Source organism: Zonotrichia albicollis, chromosome 3, assembly GCF_047830755.1.
Source record: "Zonotrichia albicollis isolate bZonAlb1 chromosome 3, bZonAlb1.hap1, whole genome shotgun sequence".
Classification (NCBI taxonomy): domain Eukaryota; kingdom Metazoa; phylum Chordata; class Aves; order Passeriformes; family Passerellidae; genus Zonotrichia; species Zonotrichia albicollis.
In genome coordinates, this window is record NC_133821.1 from 39,654,972 (window position 1) to 39,675,423 (window position 20,452).

The 20,452-nt window shown below is 41.9% G+C and overlaps 1 long non-coding RNA gene across 1 annotated transcript in view; it reads left to right on the forward strand.

Moving 5' to 3' along the window:
- LOC141728504 (uncharacterized) overlaps positions 1-19,204 on the forward strand; it is a 101,105-nt gene extending 81,901 nt beyond the window's left edge. Inside the window, exons 2-3 of the long non-coding RNA XR_012579483.1 lie at positions 5,467-5,584; positions 5,968-19,204. This is a non-coding gene — a long non-coding RNA (uncharacterized LOC141728504). The remainder of the gene's footprint in view (positions 1-5,466; positions 5,585-5,967) is intronic.
- The last annotated feature ends 1,248 nt before the right edge of the window (positions 19,205-20,452 follow it).

Sequence of the window (20,452 nt, forward strand, 5' to 3'; positions counted from 1 at the left end):
TAAAATTGACAATCCCATTATAGATAATGAATTTTTAGCTGCTAGGTGCTGAGTACTCTCTGAAAATTATGCTCTTTTTAAAAAAAGGTGCCAGTCCTGCTGCCCAAAACCACTGCACTTTTTGGAAAACATTGGCTGCTCCTTTTGGAGAAGATTAGCAGCCTCTTGGGATGAGTGAAGAAGGCCACCTCTCCTTTGATCTGTGTGCAGCATTGGTCCAGACTCCCACTGCAGATAATTCAAAGGATTGCATGTAAGGTTAGTTCTTCTCTGTTATGTATTTGATTTTATACATAATAGGGGGCATCCTTGTGGCCCATTTGACACTGGGCAATAATTTAAGCACAAGTAGTGGCTGAATGGAATTAAAGACAAGAGTCCTAACACAACTATTTATCTCAGCAGTATAGCACTGTCCAGTGGGACTCTTCAGCAGAAACCCACTCAGGCAAGGTGAGACCTTGATAAAGAATAGATACTCTGTGACAACTGGAGCTGCACAAAATAAAATAGAAGTAATCACCCATGATTCAAGATAAAACCCATCTTCCCTGAGCTCCTAATGCTTTCTTCCTCTGCTCTCTGTACATTCTTGATTCCATGCTTGCTGGACTGTTTCCTGACTCAGCTACACAATAGCTTCACTTTGAAGGGAGATTTAATCTCTGGCGCTGTGGATACCATGATGGTCTGTGAGTCTTATACATCCTCAGTAATAAATGGAATTATTTTAACATTGGGATGGCAGGTGCATTCTGGGGAGGAATCACTCCCTGACTATTCCAAACCATGGCTCAGTAGTCTAACCTGACATGGAGAGGTATTGCTTGAAATCCTTCCATGATTTTGTTCCTGGCTCAGAGGGGCAGTACCTGTGCAGGTGCTCACACTGTGCTGGGTTTAAAGGAGCCAGGGCTGCTTGGTATCTCTTCAGATGGTGAACAAACTCAGCCTTGCTCCTGTTGTGCCTCCTGACCCATTAGGAGACCAGACTTCTCCTGGAGACATTAGAAATCTTAAAGCTCCTGGGGCTGACTGGGAAGCAGAGGCTTCTATAAGTACTTGAGAAAGAGCTGAGTTCTAGGCCAAGATTTTGGGATGCTCCAGGTCTTTCCATTGTGCACTTCATTGCCCCTCATCACACAAAGCTTCAAAGATTCGCCTATATCCAAGCTGGGTGTCTAAGGAAAGAATCAAAGTTTTATTTCAAGGTATTCATGAGATTTGCAATCATGGGATTTGCATGTGCATTTTACGTTCTCCCCTGTCTCTTTAACTTGGTTCAAACAAAACATCACCCTGTAGGTGAGAATCCTACTTGGATTTGAAGCAGGCAGTTGAGCCAAAAATCTGGATACAAACACAGTCTGTGCATCAGTGGCTGTTTCTTCCTAGCCTCAGAGCACCTTCTGTGTCTTCATCCCTGCTGAGTGTAAACAAGCAAACAAAATGCACTAAGAAAAAAAAAGGTCCACCAAGAGAAACTTAGTGCTGTCATTAGCAGAATTTTGCAAGAAACAACAGAAAATGACAGCACAAAAATCCCAGAAGGTGTTGTTTCAGAAACTGCTGCAGATGTGAGCGCAGAGAGCAGATGCTGAGAGACCGGCTGTGATGGACCAAGTCAAAAAAAATCAGTTATATTGGGTTGATTCAGAACAACCAAGGAGAGCTGAAAACCTTGAACCATGAAACCTATAGCTCATTCCAGCAGCCATCAGCCAACACCCACGTGTGTAAGAGGCTGAAGACTCCACAACTCAAATTGATACTCTCAATCAGATGCACTCACAGGTCCCTACAGGAAGCTCCTCATAAGCCAGGGGTGACAAGACAATAGCCAAGAGCCATGTGTTCAAATAAAACTCATTCATGGTGGCATTAGAGTAGTATTTCAGCTCTGTGTATAGGGGTGGATTTGGAGTTTATCTTAGGGAGTCATTAAATACTTAGCTCACCCTTTTTCTTCACAAGATGGTGATCCTGATCTTGTTCATTTACAGAGTAAAGTGCTGCCGTGCGCTCACCTCCTGCAGATCTCTCTCCTTCTACTCTCCAAGAGGTTCCACATGCATCCTCCAGCTGTGGCCAGTATCCCAGCCTGTTTGGATAGCATCTGTTTGCATCTCTACAGTACGGGCATTTAGTGAAATACTTGCCTCTTTCATCAAATGCCTGCTCCCAGTCTTTTCGTCTGGCACTCCACTTTCAGGCAATGTGCTCCCTTGAACTTATCTTTTTTCCCACAGCCTTGTGACACAGATGCAATCAGCTTCACAGTCCTCTTGAGGAGGAGGCAGATCCTAGACTCAGGTGGCAGCTTCCACTCCATTCTGTGTCTCATCTGAAAATTATAAGAGGTACACTGCCTCTGTCAATTCTTCCAGGACCCCTTCAAAAGGTCACTGGAGACCTCTGCCTGCTCTCACATGTGGAAATTCAATTTTGGAAAATACAGGTTTCCTGATACAATGCACTGAGGTGCCTTTGCAGAGTGGCAAGCTGCAAGTGGAGTCAGCACAATGCTTCTATGTGAAGAGAAAAGGCATTTCTGAAAGGAGGCAACAAGCACCTTTCAAACCTGAATATCTCATACAGAATTTAGTGCTTCTGCTGTTGTTGTAGGTAACCTCTTACTCTTCTAAGTGGGTCTTGAGCCCAGAAACAGGCCAGAACCATTGTGTCACATATTTAAAGCAAGACATGCATCTGATGCTGCAAAGCCAAATCACAGCTATGTTGTGGCCCCAGGACACACAAATTCACATAATTCTATATATGTGCATCACACACCTATGAACTCACACACATACACATTAATGGGTATGATCTGCATTTTTATGTATTTGTGTTACATGGCAGTGAAGTAGGTTGGCTTCTTTTATTGAAACCAGCATGTGTGAAATTTTAAAAGCAGAAAAACAAAAGAAGCAAACCCTGCAACCTCACATGGTTCAAAAGTGGTTTCTAATTACAGTCACTGTTACAGATCACCAATGCTGAGGGAAGCAAAAGAGAAAAGATGAAAGCTGAGGGCAGAATTGCCAGCAGCTTTCAAAGCAACCTGTGGACTGATAATGCAGAGTGTGGAAAGCTTTAGCATTGAAATCCTCAGAGCATGAGAGACAAACAGAAGTAGGGAAGGGAGAAGAATGCACTGGCTTGTCACACCATCACTGGAAGGACCCCAAAATGAAAATTTTCACCTGTGTTTACCCATTAACTAACAAAGAAGAAAAAAACCTGAAATGCAGGCCTATGACTGGGATTTTTGTGAAGCAAAGACAGTAAATAATCAGAATCAGAAAATGATATCTAGTGTTTGTTCAATTGTTAGCTGAAGCATTCACACTGTGAACCAGAACAGACTTCATCTTATCTATGCCAAAATGAAGCTCATTTTATGCACACACACAGAGCTGTAGGATCAGACTCCAGATCACTGAGCCTTTTTTACCATTCATTTATACTGGTTTTACACTATATTTAGTTTGCAGAGTTATTGCAGCCCAGTGGAATGGAGAATAAGTCTTAGTATATTCAATATTTACAGAAGAAAAGCCAAGCAAAGTAAGATAATACTTAATAGGAACTGTGATACAGACCAGTAATATAATTCTGGAGACAGACTGCAACTACTAGGAGTTGTCTCTTTCTGTTGTTTATTAACCTTTGACTAGCATTTATTTTCTAAAGAAAAGATTCAAAGGCTTTTCTTTGAAGTCAAACCTATTACAAAAGTGTGATAGATTTCAATTTTAAACATCTCAACAGGTTTGAATAAAGATGGATATAACCTGCATGGAGGCGGGTGTTCTGAGGAACACTTGCTTCAGGCAGAATCCTGCCCTGGGCAAAATGGGGCACCTCAGGGTTAAAAAGGGGAAAACAGGAGAAAAGGATACGCAGGATGTGTCAGGGGCCAAAATATAGCAGAGAAAGAGGACAGTGATCAGAGGTCCCAGAGACAGCCTCTATATTGAAATCCCTGGGAAAGGAAAAAATTACAGGGCCTTGGAAGTGGAGCTTTAGTCTTTTTTTCTACCATCCTTTAATGGGTAGTATTCATTTTTCTTATTATCAGGTATTTAAAAATTAGTCTGGCGTCATCATCTAGGCTTGCATAGAAAGTGAAGAGAGGGAACAACGTAGTACAAGTTCAATGAATTTACTTCTTGAAGTATTTTTTTCTGTCTCAACTAGGTTATTTAGGGAGTTGTCAAACTTTAAAATGGCTGCTGTTAAGATGATTCCCACCCTCAGTAGGTGCGACATTTTGCTGGATGTGTGGATAGATTCCCCCAAAGGAACTTGAATTCTGAGACATTCTGCAGGGGACAGGATGAATAAAACACAGAAACAATCTCAAGAAGAGATGTGAGATTAGACTGGCCTCAGACATGGTGGAAGCCAGAAGTTTAAACTGAGAGTAGGTCTTTAAAACAGGCACTTTATATGGTTATATGCAATTAGTTGCACTGAAATAATGAGATGAAAACCTTGCACTGAAGGCTGAGCGCCTCCCTTGACTGGAGTGGCACAGCTGGGCCAAAAGTGGGACGTAGAAGTTGTGGCTGTTTCCACACCAGCTTATTACAGAGTCACTGTGTGTTCAGAGTAGGACAGGGACTGGTGGCTCTGTACAAAGACTTTCATTTAGCCCAAGCCTATCCATCAGTGCATCTATCAAACGGAGACCCAGCTCTGAAAGAATACAATGGGAAGCAGATGCAAAGGGAAAAACTTTGTGCCATTGGAAGCATCATCACTGAATTTTGCAGCACTTTACCCCAGTGTAAAAGGAAGATCAGCCACTGAATTTTCTGAGCTGTAAAATTAATGGCTAAAGACATGACACAGACACTATAGAAACTCTGAGAATAAATGATAACAGGGTAGAAAATTAAGAGCCTAAATGAAACCAAGAGCTGATATTGATACTATTAAGATATATTATTTAATCAGAAAATCAGATTATTAAATGTTTTCCATCCAAAACAAGTGTTGTCTTTCACAGAAAAATCCTATATTATGATTTTTCCTGCTCTTTCTCATTTATTCTCATCTTACCATTCTCTCTCTAGTAGATGAATTTTCTTCCATAGCTGCTTGCCCTCGTGTGTCCTCATTTAAATCATCAACATTTTCCATAACTGTCTTCCCAGTTTCTTGTAAGTCTGCTGCCACAGGTATGGTCAATCCCACATCTCCTAAGCTCCCTTTCCCAGGCAGATATTGACTCATGGCTGTGCAAGCCGCCTCAGTACTGATGTCTCTGGAAAATAAGGTCTGTGTATAGACTTCTATCCAGAAGAGCTAAGTCTGGTCTGGAGCTTGATTTTATTGCTTTCTAAATTATCCTGTGACATTATTTTTGCCCATATATACTCTCTTGATATTTCTATTTGCTGTTTATTTGGTGCCACTCCTTTCCTTTTACTTTTTTGTCTGTTTCCTCTCTGACAGGCATGCTGGACAGATGAAGGCGCTTCTTGTCTTATGAGGACATCCTTGGACAATATGGGGAACCTATCATTCATGAATGGAGGAACAAAGCAAAAAGAAACTCAGTGACTTGATCACAGTAAGAAAGCCACAGAAAAAGGGGGGGATTGAATTTGAGTGTTCTGAACTCATGCTTAAGGCACAAATCTATTTTTCCAGATAAATAAATGAATGTATCTGTAGGCGTTGCCCATAAACGAACAAGTTTATCATCTTTTTATCATGTTTTGACTATGCTATCTATCAGAAAATCCTAATGATTTCACCAAGAATTGTTCTGCAGTGGGGTCTTTTTAAATTTTTTTTTTGAGTTTTCTTGCTGCTGGTTTTTTTTTTATTTTGTTTTGAGTTTTTTCTTTCCTTTCTTCATGGAAGGGCAAAGGAACTGAGTTTAAAAAATTTAGAAAGGCATACAAGTGTTGCTTTCCATCACGCCTAGTTCAAGGCTACTTCTCTTTTCAGGAGGACAAGAGGTTTGTTTCAGGGAGGAGCAGAACTGAATGGTGCTGGCTGGGGAAGATGACCCTTTGATATCTACAGGCTGCCTTCTCAAATGCAGAAGACAAAACCTGTGTCTCACTGAATGGAAAAGCATACTTGAAAGGAGAAGCACCAGCTTCTACCAGCTTGCTTTCCACTACTGTTTTTAAAATTAATGTTATTTATTGTGCTCTTTTCCACTTCATGTAGCTTGTCAAGGACTTTCCCTGTTACCTAGAAATAGCACGTAATGATGCATTTTAATAAAAATAAACCAAAGAGCTTGCTGCTGTTGGCTAAACACCATCTACTTAACTCCTTGGTATCCAGATTTTTGCAGATTGTTGGCAGTATTATCAGCCATCATGACATTGAAAGTCTTGGGCAGAGTTCTATAAAGCATACTAGATATTTCAGGTCTTAAGGAGCACTTCTTCCATTGTGAAATGGTCTTCATGTTGTTGATGACTTCATACAGACAAGGTGCAGCTCCATCTGTCTGCCTGCTCCAGGTGTGCTGGTGCAGTGACCATGGAGTTGGCTCCATGGGCTGAAATCTTTGCTGAGTCTTTCACTGGCTCTAGCCAAACGAGGGTGCATCACCTCAGGTAGCATCAGAATGGTCTCTGTACAGTGCCTTAGGTCTCCCCTGGGTGCAGGTTGCCCGGTCCTTCAGTTTTCTCGACATTCTCTCCACCTATAATACTTCTCTAAGGACAGCTTGTAACATTTGGCCTTGAACTAGATACCTCTCTGAAAACCTGTCAGCCCCCAGACAGCTCCCAGTGGGAGTGTCAGCTGTTGTCATGATAATCTCATTGCTCTAAGCAGCTGCCGTATAACTCCTTTTTAACTGGATCAGTGTTCTTTTCACATAGGAAGCAGCTGTGCTGCTGACACATTGGTGTTTGCTCCATTCTTGTCCCTCTGCAGCTGGATTGAAGAACCTAAAATAACACAGTTAAATCCTTTTGACTTGGGTTCCTTGAATCTCATGCATTAGGAAGTTCTTTGCTATTTGTTCTGACTTCTAGGCTCATTTCAGTTTAATTCTCAAATGACACAAATTTGTTCCAATATCAGTAGCACTATATCACAACATGACCATTCTTTGTGGACTAAAGAATTATTTCACTTTCTAGGTAGTGAAGCGTGAACAAGATTGAATAACTGTTTCCCAAAATTTATCTGTGTACATGCCAGTTGAGATGCATTCACTGTCTCAGGTTTTTCTTCTTGATTGTTGGTATGTGAACATCCTCAGAAGATTAGTGGCAAAATTTTGGAAGCCCTTTTCTGTCCTATCCCTGATTTCTTTTCAACACAGCAACCTGCATTTACTAAAGGCTGAGCTTCTTCCCAACCTTCTGTTTATTAACTAGACACATACACATTATTGCTGGTAAAAAAAAAATAAATTATTTCCTGACCTGACAGACATTGCATAAGTGGAGTTGTAAAAGCTCAACGTTCAGTAGCCTGAGACTCCTCTGTGTTTATGATTCTGTTTTCTAACCTGAGTGAAATCTGCACTTATGCTTAGGCTGATAAAGACTTTCTGCATGCTGCCTGTGAAGGAGTTAGATATGTTTATCTAAGAAACTGCAGTAGCTAATCCAAACCTTGCATTTCTAGAAATCTTCACGATTTTTGTTTCCCATTGAGCAATGGTGAGTGTGGTTGTTTCCAAGGCAGTGGAGACAGAAGTGTCAACTGTAGGAAGACTCAGACCCTCTCTAAGGAGAAACTCCCTGATTCCGTTCTACATAACAAATGCACAATGACATTCCCCATGTCCCTGTTCTTTTGGAGCGTGTCAGGAAGGTAAGGAGGCAGTTACAGGCTGAGAAAAGCTAGAAAGTTCTTTCCCTCTGGCAGTCCTCACCAGAAGCAGGGACGTGCCCTGCTCACCCAAGGGATGTACTGCAGGGGAAGGGATGGAAGCACACATCCGAGGGACAGTGAGGGATGCTGTGCAGGTATAAGGGAGGCCAGGATGGTAATGGCTTTGTTAGACTGGCCTGTTTGTTTAGAAAAAAATAATAAGCCATCAGGTTTTAATCAACCACAAACCAACAGCTCAAGCAAATGGCTTCAGAAACCATTACGCCCTGGCAATTTTCCATGCAGTATTTGCATGAGAAATTTGCCTTATAAATGTGGAGAACTAACATCTGTGCAAAGAGAAGAAACTACTTAGGGCAAATCTCCTACTGGGGCTCCTTTCAGTGAGGGGACTTGGACTACTGAGGGTAGCTACCAACCGATTCTGCAATTTGCTGCCTCATTTAATTTTCTCAGCCTAGTATTACATAATCAATACTATCCTGCAGTCCCATAGACAAAAAGTACAGACCGTGTACCTTTCTGGGCTTGTGTTGTTTATTTTAAACTATGGATTTCATTATCTTGTGATTTCCTTACTTACCTCTCTACTGGAGGTAATGCTGGATTAATCTGTCTCCAGTTCTTACAAACTGGAGGTAAGGAAAGCTTTAAGAGTAAGAAATAACCAGTTTTTTAATGCACATTGCTGACGCATTCATGTGCCAGAATTTAGAAGTTTTTTTACCTTATATACTTAATTCTTGTGTCCATTTTTCTTGCCTTTATGTAGTTGGGGCTAAGGTGTGATATTCTACATGGTGGTGAATTTTGAGATCTATCTGGAAAACAGAAGCATCTGGAAAGTTTATGTTGCTTCCTTTTCATTACTTTTCCCATTCCCAATCCTGTTTTAATACATTTAAGACATTTTAATGCATCTGCAATGCTTTTTACAAGATTATTCTTTGCTAAAATATGAATCAGTAATTACGCATTATGGCCTTTGGCTTTAGCAATAAACATAACAATAACATCAAGGACATGAAGGCAAACCAAATATTAAGTGGTGTGCTATTATTATAATGAGGAGCCATGTTCAGTACAAAAGGCTGTCTCATCAGTAACCACAAGAGACATGTAGTGGGTTCTGGAGAGGGTGACAAAGAATATTAAGGGACAAGAGCCCCTCTCTTACCAGGAAAGGCTGAGGGCTGGGCCTGTTCAGCCTTGAGAAGACACAAGTGTGAGGGGATCTCACCAATTTTTATCAGTGTCTGCAGGGAGGGTGCCAGGAGGATGAAGCCAGGCTCTACTCAGTGGGGCTGAACAACAGGAAAAAGGACAACAGGCAGAAATTGAGGCACAGAAAATTCCATCTGAGCACATGGAAGAAATTATTTACTGTGTAGGGACTGAGCACAGCCTAAATTGGTAGTGGAGTGTCCCTCCCTGGAGACATTCAAGAGCTGCCTGGATCCAATCCTGTGCCATGTGTTCCAGGATGACCCTGCTTGAGCAGGGAGGTTGGAGTAGATGATTCACTGCAGTCCTTTCCAAATTGACCCATTCTGGGACTCTGTGATCTGTTAACTGAGCACAGCTAACCAAGCTGACACACAATTGGGACAGTAAACGTGAAACTGACACATTATCAAGGGAAAGAAAATGAATTAATTGTAGTTTAAAATGAACAAAACCAGATGAATTATATGATTAAGGAATTAAATATTGTAACTTTCCTGTGGAAAGAGCACTACTGTCACAGAGAATCTAAAAACTGAGATTATGTTCCCAATATAGAATCACATTAAAAGGGTGTGGTTTTCAGACCAGGTTGATGTTAGATTTGCACTTCAAAAGTTATTTATTTGAAAATATTGGTGTGAACTTCTCCCAGGGAAAGCAGTGAATAGCTGAATAAAACCGTAAAACGTCTTTCCAAGGCTAGTTGGGAGCAGTCTGGTTTCAGAAGCTGTGAGACAAACTGAGGTCCTGTGTGACTTGCATTTCTGAAAAATAATCCACTTAATGTGGATGTCTAAGTAGGGATGTAGGTTCTGCATATAGATATTTTCATTAAGGACTTGAAAATGAAATTCTGTTATTCTCCTCTCAGTAATTTTTTTTACTGAAGACCTGGAGTTGTATCAAATGTTTACATGGCATGTAAGAAATCCATGTATCCCATCCAGCCATCACTGTGACTGGTGAAAGCTATAACTCACTTCTGAATAATACATTTTTTTTTTAATCCTGGTCATTAGAGGAATCATTTTGAAATGAGAATGTAAAAAGGACACTTGCCTTTGACAGACACAGCACAAAGGATGCCTGATGTAGTTTCTGATGGTGTTTGAACATTGCACATTTAAAATGTAGCTGGTGTGAATTTTATAGTACAGTTAATAGAAAGACAAAATGTTGCTCAAGAATAAAACTAGACTACAGCTCTTGTGTGCTCCTTTCAATAAAAAGTAATGAACTTAATTCTCCTCTTTTTCACTCTGGTATAAAGACAGAGTAACCCAACAAAATTAATCCCAAAATGTTAGGCAAATTAATGTATTATTAGTCATATGGTTATTGAAATCAAAAGAGTTAAGAGGCTGTGGACAACATGTCCTTCACCAGGCAAGAAGTGCTGGCATAGTCTTTATTCTTTTTGCCTGGAACAGGCTTTGGTTCTGTGACATCTGCCAAAAAAACCTTTGTTTTACTCTCAGCCCATTATAGACTGTGCAAACAAGTTGGATTGCTAGTCTAGATTTATGAATGCAGTGAGGAATAACACAGTGAACTCTAGCTTGTTTGACTTAGAGAGGAGATGTGTAAATTGCCAGTCATCTTCAATAATTTAGTCTGATATGACAATATGATGAAAGCTGAAAAAAACTGCCAAAAGCGGTGGCCTTGCCTTCTGCACTTACGATCTGGAATTGAGGTTTTTCTGGGAATTATTTAGTGGACTTCCCTGTCTGATGGAAGAAGGTAATAACATGGTTATTATTAATACTCCATTAACAAGCATGTGGTGCTATTTGAAAAGGAAAAAAGCAATTTCCCTGAGAGAAGCAAACAAGTTAAAAGCTCCTGTCCCCCTTTGCAGAAGAATAAACGTGGCAAGGCACAAAAGACTGAGACATTAGCAGGATGATCACCATCGAGCTATTAATCGTTTTCCATTTCATTGCTGAGGGTTTTATACAATGCAAGGCAATTCATTACATCTTTCCTGATACATCTAAAGCTGAATCCTGAAATGCTTTCTGGTGTTAAATAATACAACATAGTAGACACTATAAATTACAGGAAATGGTGGTGTGAAGGATGTTGGATGGCGAATAATTTACGAAGATTAGAACAGATCAAGGGGAGGAACCAGTGGTAGAGCAAGAAATCGAAGTGGAAAAAGAAGTTTTCACAGGAGATCTGAAGAGTTAATGGAAGAGGCAGACCTAGGAGGTTATTTCATGTGGCTTAAAAAAAGTTTCTATGCCAGAAATATTCTCATGCTGAAACTGTTAATTTGTGACTGAGGTAGAAGAGGTCTAATTAGCAGTGCAAAGGAGTCCAGAAAATTCTGAAAAATAAAATGATCTTAGGAAAAAAACCTAAGCAGAAGTGGGAGGTTTGCTTCTCCAGGTGTCTTCAGGGAAGGCCAGAGAGGGAAATACCATTCTTCTCCAGTCCTTGAAAAGGTCACATTTTTACCTGGTTCTGGAGTAGTTTCCAAGCAGCCCAGTCTGATCACCACCCCTACTCCTTCTCCTCCCAGTCCTGCCTGGGGGTTCCACAGCTGTGTTATATATTCTGAGGAACGGGGTTATACCGTGGATAGGATTATCCTACTCTGAGCTCCAGAGCTGCTGCCACAATAAAGAAGAACTGGTGCACTTCTGGTGAGTTATACTCCACTAGAGGCAGGTGATGTGCTGGCCTCTGGCATGTGGAACATGGGACTGCCATGACATGTTTACTACCACCACCAGAAGAGCAATTTGGGATGACATTGTAAAGAGCAATCAGCAATAAATTATTAATTAATGGCTTTTAAATGGTCTGAGTTCAGTACGTGGTGGCAAGGCTGTGAATGGAGCAATTATTAAAAAATTCATGTGTTCCTGGTCATAGAACTGATAAATACTTTTGAAGTGCTCTTTGATTACTGAGTGGCTGGCAGTTCACTTGCACACCACATTTCTGTTTCTAGTTGCCAGTAAATGATGGCTATGCCCACGTTTGTCAGGCTCCCTGTAAGAACTCAGCTGCTGCTTAGCACTTGCAGGCACACTGGCAGGGCATATTTTCCTGAGTGTTTGGAGACTAATTTAAATGCCCGAGACATAGCCTTCACTCTACTCACCCCTCCCTCCCTTCTTTAGCCTCCCAGAGCCAGCTTTTAGAGTGTCAGTCAAGATAGCACAGTCTTCAACAGATCAGAGACACATATTTGAGAGTTTCTTCATTGCAAAAATGCAGGAAACGATGTAATCACCCACATGCACACAGTACTTTGATATCTAAGAATGAAATGTATATTGTCATTAATTTCTGTTTTGGGGAGATTTGCAGACCTGAAGAACCTGATTTGTTCAGCAGAGCATTAAATCTTGTTTTCCTGTAAATTAAAAGGGAAGGCAGAATATTGACAGCTGAATTTGCCTCCCTCCCCACCCTTCTGCTAGCACTTCTATTGTGGTTTTGCACTAACAGAGAGTTTTTTCACTGCAGTGATGGTGGAGGCATAGATTAGCTGCTGAGGCCATGATTTCCAGGCACAGATGGAGAGTGAAACACCTTTTTATACTAGTACTTGAAATTCACTGTGTACACTAAGGAGAAGGTGAGATAATTTCTTAGTAAAGAAATTGCTCCTGCAAGAAGGGATTGCTCCTGGAAGCTGATGCCAGCTGGGCTCATCAGAGGATGTGCATGGAGCCATTGCTTGACCACAATTCAGGACCTGCACTCCCTCTGGCTTGCTCCAGGCTGATTGTCAGAGCAGTCCTGCTGGAGGAGGACATCAAATACAAACCTCCCCAGGCAGAGGAGGGGACTGAATCCCTCTTCCAAGACAACAATAAAACACCAGAGCTATCAAATGCTGGGGTGTTGTGGGCCAGAGCCCTTGCCCCTCTGGTGCAAGCTGTTTGCTTCTGCATGGCTTGGTTAAACAGTCCCTGTTCCAGCACAGCTCCACAGGGCATGTACTCTTAGAGGAAGAAAGGCAGTTTCCAGTCACTGCCCAGAAAGGAGATTATGAAACAAAGCTACAAATCTCAGAGAATTCAGGTCAGTTCAGGTTGATGAGCTGCAAAACCAGAGGTGTGCCTCAATGCAGGCTGTAAACAAGGGTGGGCTCTTGAAGAGTGTGAAGGAAGCCTCAGAGCTGCTTGTATTCAGTTGCTCTTGTGATACACTCCTGAACCAGCCATCTGTGTTGGTGCTCCCTGCAGGATAGCAGGCATTTTGTTTGGTCTTTGCAGCCCCTCCAGCACCAGGGAGCATGATCCCTCTGTGAGGGTTTACTCCTAAGTATGAGCAGTGCTGCAAGTCTGGCACTGCTTCATTGCTTTACCAATGTATTTTCTTGTCCTTATTTTGACATCTGGGGTGAGAAAGTTTTTCACCAGATCCTTGCTCCACTCTGTTATTTCTGTTTTCTCTGAAGAGCAGTTTCAAAGATTTCTGTGCAAGGAGAAAAACCTTCTCCCCAGTAAACCCAAGGGTGAAAGTAGGCATGGACACACAGAGTGCAGCAGCAGCAGCAAGCAAAGGGCTGTGAGCAGTTTCTTGTGGCATTGAGTGTCTGTGACCATTTTCTGCTGGAGATACTAGGGTCCAGCTGAGATGTAGCACCACGCTCCAGCAGGGTCCCTGCTGTTGAGGAGAAGTTAAATAAATAATGTAGATCACAAAGCAAACCATCCTTGTACGATTCCAGCTTATAGATGGAAGCCATTTCTTACTCCTTTTTGGACTAATGCAGCGTATTTATATCTCCTCAGGGTATTTCTATCTCCCCAGGTGAATGTCACTGCACGTACTGAAGCACAGGGAGGTTTATGCAATCTCAAAGAAGTCAACCGAACTTCTTTTCCTACCTGTACGTGCGCTGGGGAAGGGGGAAGTGGGGGGTGTCTCACAGCCTCTTCTCTGTGCCTCTATACCTGGAGTATGTTTTTGGAGACAAATGGAAATCACCCATTAAAGCTAGGGTCCCCTAACATGGCAAATAATACACAGGTGGAACTTTGTCCTCCTGGAGTGCAGGCTCAGATAAAAACAGCTGGGTGTGTGCTGGAATCTCATGCACCTTCTGCATACAGGTGCAGATTTGCTTACTGGGTGGCTTTTAAGATCTGTTGAGGAGAAAATAAAAGATGGGGTGAGAGAAAAGACTGATAACTTTATCCCAAACTACCTATTCCCAAGGTACATTAAAAAATCAGAAGACTACTAAAATCAATGAAATCACCATTTAGCTGCAGATCTCTCCCAAGGAGCCTGTAGCAGGCTGATCCCATTCATTCCCATGTGGTAGGCCTCCATCCCAGCTGAACAAAAAACAAAGTGCCGAGAAGAGCATGGAGAGGGTACAGAACTATCTCAGATAAGCTTTCAGGGACTTGTGAAGTGAAAGCGAGAGGAGTTATACAGTCCTTAGCTGGCAGGCAGAGAATCAATGTTGTCTCTGACAAGAAAAAGGTGAACTTTTAGGCAGTTTGCCTTGATGTCACCATTTGCATTCTAGAAGATAGCATTGAAGCAGTCAGTGGGCTCAGCATAGGTCTTTGGGCTGTTGATTTCTTGGAACCATACCTATGTGACAAAGACATAGGTATGTTGCTTGCACAGGTATTTATTTGCAAGGTATTTCAAGCATGTATCTCTGGAGCCTGGAGTCCTGCAGGTTTGGGCCCTCTTCACCCATCTTCTATAATTGCATAAGAAAAACTTGGATTTCTTATACAAAAAGAAAAAAACTCTTTTTTTGTTCTTTGTGCTACAATAATATTTGAAAATAAGATTAAAGTCCATGAAAATGCTGAAGACAATATTAAAACCAGGGCAGTTCAAACCACTTCATCATGAACAGAATTTAAAAATGTTTGCAGAGGGTCTTTGATGTTGGTTATTTTTAATTCAAAGTAGGCTGCAGCTGCAGGTTGCACACAGAGTGATGCGCTGGAGCAGGCTTAGAGAACTTGGAAATTTGGTATCAAGTTTTGATCTGGCTGCACTAAAGCTGTATGTCCTTGAAAGAATGGCTTCTATCCTGGATTCTGGATTCTCCCATGGTGATATGAGCCTTTCTTTGCAAAGAGCCTTGCAATTCTCATATAAACAGAAATACTAAGAGAAGGAGTAGCAAAAGTATTATCTGTGTGTGTGCATTGCTCACAGGAGGAGGTGAGAGAAACGTTTGAACATATTAGGTGGTGGATGAAAGTCAGATCCAAGTTTTGAGAAAATAAATCTTCATAGACTGCTCTTTTGCCCTGCCAAATCCTCCTTCTCTCCTAAGGATTTGGTCTGAAACAGAAAATTACCGGACAACTCCAAAGGAATATAGGAATATGCTGGTTCCCTGCTGGAAAGAGCAGGTGCCCAGGATACCACTGTTGCTGCTCTGTGCATATGCTGATTTCCCCAAAGGCATGGCCTGAGCTGCTCTCTCTTTGTCTTTTCCAGAGGGAGAATGACTCAATTATTTTTATGCCAGACACACATGGCCATGCACGATCCAGCCCGCACACTGCAAAGCTCTCGTTCTTCTCTATTTGAGCCTCCAATCTCCTTATAATTCCTGAAGGAAACACACAGTTCCTTAAGGCCCAAAAATGTGCAGAAATGCTGTAATTCCTCCAGTCCTCAACATAAAATTTATTCTCATCACCTTGTCCATAACCTTCCATTCATTTGCAGCTTAGCTGCAGCTCTTTTTCTCTTCCCTTTTCATCTTCCAGGGTAATACCTTTTTTACTCCAAAATCTTCCCTCTAAATCCAGGCTGGACTCCAGTTTTAGGAGCAGGGCATTTGTCTAGAGGTCAGATCTTGGTCACCAAGGTTTTGTTTTTAATCTACTCATGGATGAATTGCTGAAAGACTGGGAAACTTCAGAAGGCTAGAGCAGGAATTCCAGGAGCACAGGGCAAACACATTTCTTTGATGCTTTGCTGAAACTGTGACTACAAAGAGCATTGGCTGCTGTTGCTTTGACTGGGAAGTTGCATCTTCTCCTTCCTGATGTCCTTGACTTCCTTGCCTCCTAGTTCAACAAGTCTCCCGCAGGGGAAAATGCCTCTGGCCTGAGCACAAGTATCAGCTTGACTTGTTTTTGCTTCTAAGATCCTTCCCTTCTGCAAGCTTAATGTTCCTCCTTTGTAGCTGGCTGCACCGTGAAAGCACATTTGTGCTGTAAGATGTAATCACACAGAGAGCTAATGGGATAGGTGAGAGAGGCACACAGAAACAAGAGTATGAGAGTTCCTGGTTTCCTGGAACACTTGCCTGGATTGCTGATACTGAGGGGAGTGCCAGCTGCCCTGCAGAGACTGCCCAAGCCTGTTCCCTGCCCTCCTGTGTGACACTCTGCTTTGGGAAGGCTGCAAACACTGGTTTACTGCCAGTAGCCATTGAGTATGCTGGATAACCTCAGAAAACACAAGGGCTAGGAAGCTGGTGAAATATCGCTCCTGTCCATTTGCCTTCCTGGTTAGGGATGACAAATGCAATAGGTCACACCTGTCCATGCTGTGGCAGGGAGGTGATTTCTCATGCCCATGATCAGCTGAATTACTTTTCTGCAGGAAGAACAAACTCAGACAGTTCCTTGCTAAAGAAGGAGGAGCTGAAGCAGGATTTCCTGCTGGGATGTCATCCATGCCCACCTGGGCTTCCAAGAGGTCAGATAGCTCATGTAATCATTACCTTGGTACTCACTCTTGTAGACCAAATTAATTCAGGCAATCGGTTCCAAATGCGTAGCCCCAGAAAAAGAAAGCTTTTTGGCAATGTGCTCCTGTTCTTTATTGTTTATCCTACATTATTGAGCTGGTGAGGTCAGGGCCTCCCTCAGCTGGATGTTATCTCTTTCTATCAGATAGCTGGTGAGAGACAGCCCTTCCTGGATAAAATTATTGTCCTAAAAATGAATATGGGAAAAAAAGAGAAGACTTAAGATACCCCCTTCCAGAAACAGATCAGAACATGCTGAATTGTTTCCCTGAACTCTCAGGAAAAGTTGGGGGTATGCCAGTAGGTGAATAAAGATCTTCTGAGGACTGATGTAGCACTGTCTTTTGCATCAGTAGTTCTGTCTCTTCTTTGTCTCTGGCTTTTGCAGCACGTTAATGAAGCCAGAGGACAGCCCGGATCTGCTGACTTCCTTGTGCCATTGTGAAGAGCCCCACAACTGCATTGATGGGGCTCTTTGTGGTGCCAGCCCTTATGCAGCGCCATTGGAGCTCAGTTCAGGAAGAGGAACATTCAGGACACTTTAAAGTATTTTTCATCTGGAAATACTGATTTATCAAAAACTAAACTCCATGTGGAACTAGTTATCCTTTTGAGAAATGGGCTTGTTTCTTACATTTTAAAGATTTTCTGTGTTTTTTTAATTGAAAAAGGATGATGTGGGTGTAGGAAGATTTTGTTGTTGTTGTTTTTAATTTCATTTCACTATTTTTAAAGATAAAAATTCTTATGACATTGAACATGACATACATTCAATACACATCCTGTAAATCACCAGATGGATGTCATCTGGGAATGATATCACCATTTTTTATCAAAGTTAGGTATCACTTAGAATTTCGCAGAGTAGATATTTAGGTCCATGTTGCTGCTGAGAGGAATGCAGATATTAAAAATGAGGCTCATTTTCACTTTTCAGCCAAGGTTCCTCAGTCATTCTCATAATCTAATTAGTGTTTCCTTCCATAGTAGTCAGGCCAATAACAGATGCAGAACTTGAGAATTCAGCTGTCACCTCCCCATTTCTCCACAGTTTTACCCGAATCCTGACACTCCAGCCTGGCGTTCCATCAGAGGTAAAGTTTCATTTAATGTTGTCTAGAAGAGTAAATAATTAAACAAACAAACAAATTTATCAACTCCAAAAATTCATGCCTAGTTTCTCCCACGTGTGCTTGAGATTTAAAAGTACATTTCCTTATAAACTTTAGCTAGCAGAATGAATATTGTATGGCTGGAGCTTGCTCCACTTGACAGGGGAGAGATTTTTGCTTTCTTCTCTGTATTCCTTCCAGTGTTTATGAACTTTCAAGATATTTTTCATAGGTTGCACTTTGTTCTTACTTTTCGCCCTTTTTTCCTCTGTAGAGTTTGGCATTATTAGTATTATTATTTTGCTGTTTCCTTTATCAGGTTTATATAATGCAATTGCAAGTGAAACGTTCAATAGGTAGGAAATGAAAGCCTGAGTATTTCCACTGTATTTCTTTACATCATGTTAAATTAGCTGATGTAGGTGACAGGCTCCAAGAGGGGACTGGAAGGCTGGGTACAGCTCCCAGCTCTGCTGCTGGGTGGTTTCAGCAATTTTCCCTGTCTTAGTTCACTCACCAAGAAATGCAGACTATAACACCCCTCATCACTGTCGAGCACTTTAATACCTAGTGATGAAAAAGTCTGTGTAAGACTGTCATGTAATCAAGGAGGAAGTAAGGTGAGAGTGGAAGAGAGAGGTCACACTAGATTACAGAGGAGATGAAGCAGTTTAATCCCATACTTTCTCAGGTTCAGTGTGTTACAAGGAAAATATAAGATCTGACACCGCGCAAACTGCTTGGAAAAAAATAATACAAAAATTTTCCACTGCAGTACCCTTCCTTGGATTACTTACACTGATATAATGGTTAAAAAAAAAATCACTTTTCACTGCTTACAATGGCAGTTTGCTTGGTTCTTGTACTTGACCTGGTTTAGATACTCATGTCAGAGCACATGTATTTTCAAGGTTTGACGTGCCTTGATTTGTACCCATCTATTTGTTTCCTTTAAATCCAGTACCACTGAGGGGAAAAGAGAGGTCTGTGAGTGAAGCTCTCTACTGAAGCTGCATAAATCTTCTGAGGCATGGGCTTGGAAGAGAAAGACACAAGGCACTGTGATTTGGCACCAATAAGAGAAAAGATGTAGATTTCTACTCAAAAGGACTTCTGGTCCTTTACTTCTTTCGGGGAAGGTGTACATGTGAAACACCATTATTACTTTCATAGGTAAAAAATACAATAAATTGGTAATAATAATAATAATAATAAATTTATTAAAATCCCTTGTGGAAAATATAGTAATCATCAAGCTTCTCTGATGCTTGACCACAGAGTGTTTTGTCCTTTGAATCAATTAATAATGCTGAATGTGAAAGACTAGGAAAGGAAAAAAAAAAAAGCTTTTGTGTTCTTCATTAAGATATTTGCTCCTTCATTCATTCATTTCAGTTGCATTTGCAGATGGGAGACTTGAAGTGTAAAAAAGTTGCTTTTGACTCATAGCCTGGGATGTGCACAAAATTTGCTGAAGGAAACACTTTTGCCCTCCATTGCATCTGTTGTGTCCAAAGTGCTCCTCAGAGGGAAGAGACAGCTGAGGGGGTGATCTGGGCTGGAAGGGAAAAGGCCAGTGGGACCCTGATTTGTACTTCAATTCAGGCCGTTCTCATGGGAATGGGACACTCACAGGCTGCTGTGCACCTGTAATCTTGGGGGATTACATACAAAGTTATCCTGGTTTAGGGCAAATTTGGGAGAAAACCACCAAAAGGGGGCCCCTCCAGAAAGAAAATCTACATGGCCTCTCCCCACAACCAGTTTGGGAAGGATTCCTCAGAGAGAAGTGGAAAGAACCTGTTTATTTAACAGGCACAGCACCCCCAGCATACAAAATGAACAATACCAGATGACACCACTCTTTCACTGCTATGAAAAAGATGACAAATTCAGAAAGTCCCTCTTGGGGATGGTCACTCTGTTATCAATGCCACCAGTGCTGGGGCAGCTGCTGCAGGCCACAAGGTGCAAACTCTCGGTGTTCCCAGGTCCCACTCCAGAGCAGGCTTGAGTGGTTCCAAGAAAGGGAAAGAAAAAACAGTTCAGGGAAAATTTGGACTGCTTAGCTAAGGTAACTAACAAGCAGGAGCAAAAGCAAGAGCAAAGGAAAAGCAAGTACAAAAAACAAAAGCAGCACCATGTACTGCTCTGTCTGTGTGTCCTGACGACTGTTGGGAGAGTGAACAGGCTGATAACAAAACAAAACAAAACATTTGCTCTTCAGAGCCCATCTTGAAGGCACAGAACATATTCAGCATAAACAGAACACACGACTGGGGATACAAGCATCACCCTAGGACAAAAGTACATCACCCCTGCCCACTTCTTCTTCCCCAGCCTGAACCAAGCTGGAGGGGCTTTGCAGTGTTTTCTGACAGGTCTCTGTCCATCCCCAGGGTTGAGAAATGCTCATCCCCAGAGACTGTGCTGTCCGTCACGTGCTGTGCCTGTCAGACCCCATTGTTTGCTGGCAGGGAGACTCTAGCAGCAGTGAGAGGAGAGGTCATCAAGAACCTGCAGCGTGGCCAGACAAAACTAGCCAGGCAGCCAAGAAAAGCGCCAG